We start from the raw sequence: 8,594 nt of genomic DNA, 5'->3' as shown, positions 1-8,594 counted from the left end.
AAAAAAAAAAAAAAAAAAAGAGCAATGTGTTTTTACGGTTATGATACGAAGAAGAAGGGAGGAGGAGGTGGAATCCCGCAAGAAAAAGAAAAAAAAGAAACCCTCCCCAACTTCGAAACACCATCAGACGTGACTAACATTCCTTCGCAAAAAAAAGATGACTGACGAGACGATGGATGATACGAGGGGGGAGGAAGGGGAAAAAGAACTCCTTGGATTATATTCTTTTGTGCTCTCGTTTACTTTAACGTGGACGAAAAGTTGCGCGGAATAAACTTGAAAAGCCGCCCTTTTCAGGGATCGGTTTAACGAACTGGAAATTTCGGACTTTATTCGACGCGTTCGCTTCGATAATTCGGCCATTCGAACATTATACGTTCTTTTTTTCTTTCCCTTTTCTAGAAGGGAGTTAATGAGATGCAGGGGGGGGGGATAAGGGAGGTATAATATATTCACACGTGAAATAAATAATACGAATTGCTCGATAAAATCATTCGGTTGGACAGGAAAGGTTGCTCCAACTGCTTGCTCCACCATTTTTATTATAAGCGCGTTACTTAAATGGCGCAGAAATCTTTCTCCCCTAATAAAGCGAATAAACTAGATATGGTTAAAATTTTTAACGATTACTTTGCGTGTACTTGTGCGACATAAAAAAGAAAGGAAAAACTATTTCGTTATTATTTTCATAGCACGAGATGAGAAGATATTAAAACGAACAATTAAAACCACGAGCTTCGATTTTTCTGGATTTCCAGCGAACCGAGAGAATTCGAATTGTCCCAATTTTTCTCTTCGACAAATTCAAACTGACAATCGAAACATCGTTGTTGTTTTCTGTATTGTCACTGATTTTTTTTTAATTTTAATATTTTTAGATTAACAGAGCTATCTCGGCAAAAAAAAAAAAAAAATCGAACAAACGCGTTATCTTAATCCCACTTCCCTTCCCAAATCTTATTTCCCTCCGCTATGCATTTATTCACCGAAAGAATCTGTCTGACGTCAATGCTCCCCTTTTATGCCTGTCGCGTTATTAAAGATTCATCCCAGAAAAATTCAAAGGTGGAGGAATATCGAATTGCGAAATATAAATATTTCCTTCTACCGCCGCTTTCTTATACGCCGCTCTCGAGAAAAGAGCCAACTTTTTTCCAATAAGGTTTGGAGCAAAAGTAAAGGTAAAGTAAAAGTAAAGGGATGGCCGAACGAACGGACGATATCAGTCGGCGGGAAATATAATGCGAGATGTGCGTGTATTTGTATTAATACAAGATTTTTCTTCTTCTTTTTTTTCTTTTTTTTTTTTTTTACATACCTTCTCTTTGGCGCAGCGATCCATAAATTGTGATTTGTGCTTGCGTACGTGTGCGTGCGTGTATTTATGGGAGGAGGGATTTACAGTTGACAACTCGAATTTCGAAGGATAAAGAGATAAATTGTTCGAGTTATTGTAGTATTATAGTTTTTCGAGTAAAAGAGAATTTAGTGTTTTTTTTTTTTTTTTTTTTTTTTACATACCTTCTCTTTGGCGCAGCGATCCATAAATTGTGATTTGTGCTTGCGTACGTGTGCGGGCGTGTATTTATGGGAGGAGGGATTTACAGGTGACAACTCGAATTTCGAAGGAGAAAAAGATAAATTTTTTGATTTTTTTTATTATTATAGTTTTTCGGGAAAAAAAGAATTTAGTGTTTTTTTTTTTTTTTTTTTTTATTGGCTGTCTAATTTTAACCGTTCGAAATTTCGAATCGATGAAAGATTAAAGTATGTACATATGGTCACTCTATACACAATATTTCGCATCATGTGATTTTAAAGTAGATGTAAATTAAATTTCGAGGGAAACATACTTTCTCCCCCCTCGAAAAAAAAGACCAACTTCCGTTTCTTCCATTTGAAAAAAAACGAGGGGAGGATCGTTGCGTAAGATTCTACCTCGCCCCGTTCGATCGATCCTAAACTATTATCATACCACACTTTGCGTAAGATCGTGTAACACCGTAATCGGATACAAAGCTTCCTCGATTGTCAGGTAAACGTGGCTCTCATGTTTGTTAATTATCCCCCCGATGACTCTCGGGGAAACCCGACGGGATCGAGAGAGTAATTAACGTATTACAATTATTGGAACGGATTTTTGGATGCATTATCGTATTACGTGATATATTGAATTTCGATATTGGAAAATTCTTTTTCTTTCGTATCGATTGAAATAAAAAATTGTTTCGTTCGAAAACTTTTCGTTTTTAGAAATTATTATATGGTTCCTATCTCTTGTATCTAAGAGGTGATCCGTGTTTATGGATGAAACGTTTCGAGGTGATTCTTTTCATTGAGTCGAATGAAACGTCGATCGATACACGCATCGTTACAAGATTTCGTTGGGATCTCGTTTTCCTTGGTAAATTTATTTATTTCAATGGAATTTAGCAAGGATTAATTTTTAATTATCTCTTGTTAAATTTTTGGATGGGTAATTCAATTGATCGCATTGTTTTAAGTTGTATGAATTTTATAATTAATTTAAATTTTTTAAACGAGATACGTGCCTTGGTAAATCAAATTCATTTTAAATTATGTACGTTTCTCTCTATATCTAAATTTCTGTGTCGTCGATTCTTCTAAGTCAGATCGAGAGAATCGAATTTAGGAATTTTTTGGAATATCAGTTTAATCAATTTTCATTCACTCGTGACAAGTTTGGTTCCATTTATATTTATAATATCTCCCGTTTCCAGCAAGTTGAGCGTCCTTTTCGATTACCACGATTTCCCGCCATTTTGTCAAATTCTCGAAGCCATTACGGCGACGATCAACACTCTTCGAGCGGAAACTCGTGGAATTTACAATTTGGTGTCGAAGTTTAGTTTAACGAATTTCTCTCTCGAAATGGAATGTTTCCAGTGGTTGGATCTCGTGAGAACGCGTTTGGAATTTTACAAAAGGTTTAATCCCATTTTGCAACTGCGTAAAAAGCGACATTTCTTTCATCTTTCAGAATCGTGCGATTTGTGAAGCGGACGATTAATAATTCATTCGATGTTCACGTTTGTAATCTCCGCCATATTGGCGGAATAACATCCTGTCCTGTTGATTAACAGTCCTCACTGTAAACTCCCTGAAATACGAATGTTACGAGATGATAAATAGTTGAACTATTGGTTATTTGCAATTCATAGGGGACTAGGATTTGCTTTAACTCGGAAATTACGCGCTTCTCTCGAGTTCCCGTGGAATGGAATCGCGAGAGCTTGATTACAAGTGTAAATAAAATTCTATTCAAAAGGTTTGTTTATTGTTGACAGGACAATATTGCGATGAATTCTATTCCATTTTCGATTATTTCCAAGTTCGAAAATTAATCATAAATGATTCGACGTATTGGAAACGAATCAAATCTTCTTATCGAGTAGTTTTAGAATCGAATTGTCAGAATTCATTTTTCTTTTTTTTGTCTCTAACAAAAATAATAAAAATATAATAAAAAATATTAGATGTTTCACGCAGAATAAATTTGTAAAACCCTTTAAAATCACGAATATTCTATAATGACGCGAAAATTTTCCATAGAACTATTTTTTTATTATTAAAAACTTGATTTTATTTAAAAAAAAGAAAAAAAAAAGAAAAAATAAGTCCACGACCTATATCGAACGTGTTAATCCGCACGAGATCCTGACGATTTTTGGGTATTTACCGTGTATACAGGTGAATTCGAGGGGATTCTGGCCAGGATTACGGTTGAGCATAATTAATCGCGAATTAATTCAGAGACGCGCGTCACGGGAGTGACAGTGTCTCGAAACCCGAGCCATCATCTTCCCTTATGCCTGACTCGATGAATTATTCCTCCGTTCGACGGAGGTCAAATAGAGGCAGCTCGTTAAATTATTCCAACATTATTTCATTCGAATATTGAAATGAATAATGAAAGTTTCCTCTAACACGTGCAATTAATTAATTTACGAATTTTCTTTTCGACGAGAAGAGAATCACCCTTCGAAGATTTTCAATCTTTGGAAATTTTAACTGAATGGTCAACATTTTCCTGTTATCATCGCGAAATTTTCACGAGAAGGAAATATCCTCACTATTGAATATTCACGATTAATAAAAGTTTCCTCTAACACGTGCAATTAATTAATTTAATTTTCTTTTCGACGAGAAGAGAATCACTCTTCGAAGATTTTCAATCTTTGGAAATTTTAACTGAATGGTCAACATTTTCCTGTTATCATCGCGAAATTTTCACGAGAAGGAAATATCCTCACTATTGAATATTCACGATTAATGAAAGTTTTCTCTAACACGTGCAATTAATTAATTTACGAATTTTCTTTTCGACGAGAAGAGAATCACCCTTCGAAGATTTTCAATCTTTGGAAATTTAACTGAATGGTCAACATTTTCCTGTTATCATCGCGAAATTTTCACGAGAAGAAAATATCCTCCCTATTTAATATTCACGATTAATGAAAGTTTCTAACACGTGCAATTAATTAATTTACGACTTTTCTTTTCGACGAGAAGAGAATCACGCTTCGAAGATTTGCAATCTTTGGAAATTTTAACTGAATGGTCAACATTTTCCTGTTATCATCGCGAAATTTTCACGAGAAGAAAATATCCTCACTATTTAATATTCACGATTAATGAAAGTTTCTAACACGTGCAATTAATTAATTTACGAATTTTCTTTTCGACGAGAAGAGAATCACCCTTCGAAGATTTTCAATCTTTGAAAATTTTAACTGAATGGTCAACATTTTCCTGTTATCATCGCGAAATTACATTTTCACGAGAAGGAAATATCCTCAACTATCGATTTATCGACGAGTAAATTTTTTGAAGCGAGGGAAACATCCCTGTTAGGCTAAATTATATATAAGCCATGGGTTATTCCCATCCATTTTTCACGAGAGTGTTTTCTCAAATATCGAGAAGACTTCTCGCCATAGAAGCGAAAATAGTTGTTAACGATATCAACCACCCATTTTGTGCACAAGCGTGTTGCTTTTCACGCCTTGATGGATCGCGATACGCCATCTTTATCGCACGCCGACAAATTGAAAAATCGTACGTATCCATTCTTGCCCGATCTCTCTCTCTTTTTTCTTGACACCATTCTCTTGGTGTCAATAATAATTCCAATTGCAGGCTACATTTTTTTCGAAGGGGATGTCGAACTCGTTTCGATGTTAGATTTCGTCGAGTGTGCACGAATGGGAATTAATTAATAAGCAAATACAATTTCGAAAGATCTCGAGTCGAGATTTGCATATTTGTGTCGATAATCACTTCTCTCCAGTATTAATTCTTCGAAGGATAATATAATAATTCTCTTCGTTAAATTTCATCGGTTCGTATATCGAGAGAAAAATTGATCATGTTCTCAAATAAAGCAGAAACTAATTCTATCAATATTTACGGAGAGATATTTAATATAGATAGGTGGTTAGATATGTGGGCCGTATCAAGGGACTTAGATGGAAAAGTTCTTTTTAATCAGAAAGAAAAAAATAATATAAAGACAGATACGTATCCAATGTAAAAGTTTGTTTCATCGAAGTAAATTTCTACCAGTTTCTTTCTCCGTAAAGCGAAGCCAATTACAAAGCAGCATTTTTAATTGTTTCACGCGTTAAACGTGTTCTTTTGATAGGGCGCCCACATGATACGGGATATCTTGTTTAATTTCTATCAGAAAATATTTCTGACATTCTCTGTCTGTCGTTTCAGAATATACCCACATTTGCAAAAGATTGCATGTTGTTTCATTTTAAATATATATAATAATAATTATTTCAAATTTCGTAAAATATAGCAACAGAGATGAAATATTAATCACGTGTAATAAGAATATAATGGAAAATCCGAATCGTGAAATTATATTCAATAATATCCGGTTAAATAAATGCCAAGATTTAAACATCTCACTTTCGCATTATAAATCGATTATTATCATTTTGTTATGATAAAGTTATTTCCATTTATTGAAATAATTCGAATAATTAATGAATTAGAGTGGGTACAGTGGCTCGAACGATTCATGGTGAATAATCGAAACGGGAATTATCTGTCCTCTCGTGATCGAAACCTATTTTTAACGATATTTTCACGAGTTTCAAAATTTCTATCTTTCTTTATTATTTCATATTATGGAAATCGGGATGGAAACGATCGATTTCGAATTTCAATGCTATTCTTCCCAAAGGGACGAGTCACGCATCGACTCGTTTTACTTACGAGCACCACGAGTCGCCAGATCACTGACTCTCCACTGTAAACAAACCACTTTATCGCGATCTTCGTTTCACCGATTCTCGATCACTTCCTCCTCGAATGATATCGTCTCACAAACAAATCCCCACGAAACTAAAACTTTTTCATCTTAACTAAATTCATCGTAATTTGCGCAAATCTCTTGACATTATCCCCTTTTTAATTAACAAACTTTTTTTTTTCTTTCGAATCGATTTCGAAAATTTATCTACTTTCCATCTCCACTTTTGAAACTTTTGAAAACGTTTGACAACGACAAAATACACTTCAGAATCTCGAAATATATATGTTTTTAATCGTTCGATTAATCGTCGATTCGAAGCCGATTTTTAAACGATAAAGTTTCGAAATAACTTCGTTGTGTATAAAACGAAGCGCGGTTTATTCGAGTGGTACAGCTCGGCGCTGTGCCCGACATCCGTCGTTCAACACGGCTCGCCGACTACTGAGCCACCCGACGCAGGCGTTGAGGCGTCAACCGAGGCCTTCTCCCTGCCCTTCTCTCTCTCTACCTCCAATGTTTGCCTCGAAAACTACCTGTTTGCGCGAATTTCACGCGAATTTTCACTGTTTTCTGAAATCTCTTATTATTGATTCCGCGCCGCGCGTTATTCTTGTCGAGGGGAGAGGAGGGAAATATCGTTTTTATTCGATTCTTTTCGATTCGATTGTTGAATGCATTGGGAACGAGGCTAAGTAAATATTGAAATTGGAAATTTTTTGATATTCTTTTCATTAGTCCTTCAGTATTCGAATTTAAACGTGGTCGTCTTTGATTAATATTTCTTTTTTATTTCCTTCTTTTTTTATCGAGTTATGTGTATCGTTTATCTTCGTATATCGAGTTGATTTTTTTATATTTCTTTTTTACTGGCCAGACGTTTTAATATATACGAGAGAGATATGGGAGATATGGAATTGTTATAGCGAGTTTTGTTCGAATAATTTCAAATTTTTATGTATTTCTAGTAAATTTCTAGTAAACTATCTTTTGGTGACAAGTTTAGTATCGAGTCACCAGCAACCGCAACATATTTGAGACACTGGTCACCACATTTTGAATAGTTCAAATATGCTCGTGCATATTGGTGGTTTTAGGGATTAAAATAATTTTATAATTATTTTTTTTTCTAATATATATATTTTTTATTTTCATTGATAACCAAGAGGCAGATATAACGCGAATATTCATTAGGAAGAAATTTCTAGAATTCTAAGTGGAATGAGAATAGGAATATTAAGAGAAATTAATGTTGTTTTGACTACGAATAAATTTCCTCTTTTAACTTCTAAGAATGATATTCTTAATCATATAAAATATCGATCAATATCAAACATCTTTCAATTTCTTTCTACTTCTTGAGTTTCTTTATCCTTGTTTTATTTATTTATTTAAGAGATAAAGTTTTTAATGGAATAAAGATATAAATGTAACGAAATCAAGAAAGGAAATAGATTGAGATAAACGATAATTAATAATTGATTAAATGTTTATTGATCGAGATATAATAACTGTAATATACGTCCAAAGGAATATTTTAAGGATAATAAGAGATTGATTGAATACACTATAAAAATGTATCGAATCGAGAAATGTGGAGATCATGAGAAATGTTTCGCCTCCCCTCGATAAACTTTAAATTAAATTAAATTTTAATTCCCCCTCACACGGATTCAGGCTAATCAATTTTCTGACGGCGTAAATTAACATAATTAATCCGGCTACTATTCCTTAATTTGATCGCTCATAAAAGATCCTTGACACAAAAACATCCTCCACGTGTTCAAAGCTCTTCAATCCTCTTCTTCGCCAAGATTTTGTGAAAAAAATATTATTTTTATTTTTTTTTTAATTTATTTATCGAACGAAAATATCAATTTTAGTCTTAAGAAAAGTCTTGAGAGAATTTCTAAGATCTAATTATTATAAAAACAATTTAACGCTTCTGATGGTAATTTTATTCGTTTCACTAGCTTTTCGCCAGATCCAATTTTGTAACACAACAGAAGAAGAAAACAGAATTTAGGATCAAAAATTCCACGTGAAACAACCAAACTTTCCAAAGACGTTCGATAATTCATGCAAATATATTCTTTTGCGCTTCTGCAAACGCTTCCACTTCCCTTATTTTTCATTCTACGGTTAAAACGTGTCTCTTCAAAGTGTAACTCCTCCAAACTCCTCAATTTTCGCGTATTTCAACGTATTGAATTCTCGTCTCCTCTTAGAGAGGATGCTCCTTGGATTTCGTGATTTCAACCTTGACGAGGCGCCCAAATTCTAGTTCGTGGTCGTGGCAATCATTTCA

The 8,594-nt window shown here is 34.1% G+C and overlaps 2 protein-coding genes across 2 annotated transcripts in view; one reads left to right on the top strand and one right to left on the bottom strand.

The window, feature by feature from the left end:
* The window catches only part of LOC102676236 (phosrestin-2-like), a 49,013-nt gene extending 42,584 nt beyond the window's left edge, over positions 1 to 6,429 (bottom strand). The window contains exon 1 of the mRNA XM_006618693.2: positions 6,259 to 6,429. The gene's annotated coding sequence lies outside the window, so the exon portion shown is untranslated. The remainder of the gene's footprint in view (positions 1 to 6,258) is intronic.
* The window catches only part of LOC102676473 (sex-regulated protein janus-A-like), a 67,294-nt gene that overhangs the window by 44,159 nt on the left and 14,541 nt on the right, over positions 1 to 8,594 (top strand). The window lies entirely within an intron of this gene.

This window comes from Apis dorsata, unplaced genomic scaffold (assembly GCF_000469605.1).
Source record: "Apis dorsata unplaced genomic scaffold, Apis dorsata 1.3 scaffold_370, whole genome shotgun sequence".
NCBI lineage: Eukaryota > Metazoa > Arthropoda > Insecta > Hymenoptera > Apidae > Apis > Apis dorsata.
The sequence above is the reverse complement of the archived record's forward strand: the minus strand, read 5'-3'. Positions and strand labels throughout refer to the sequence as shown.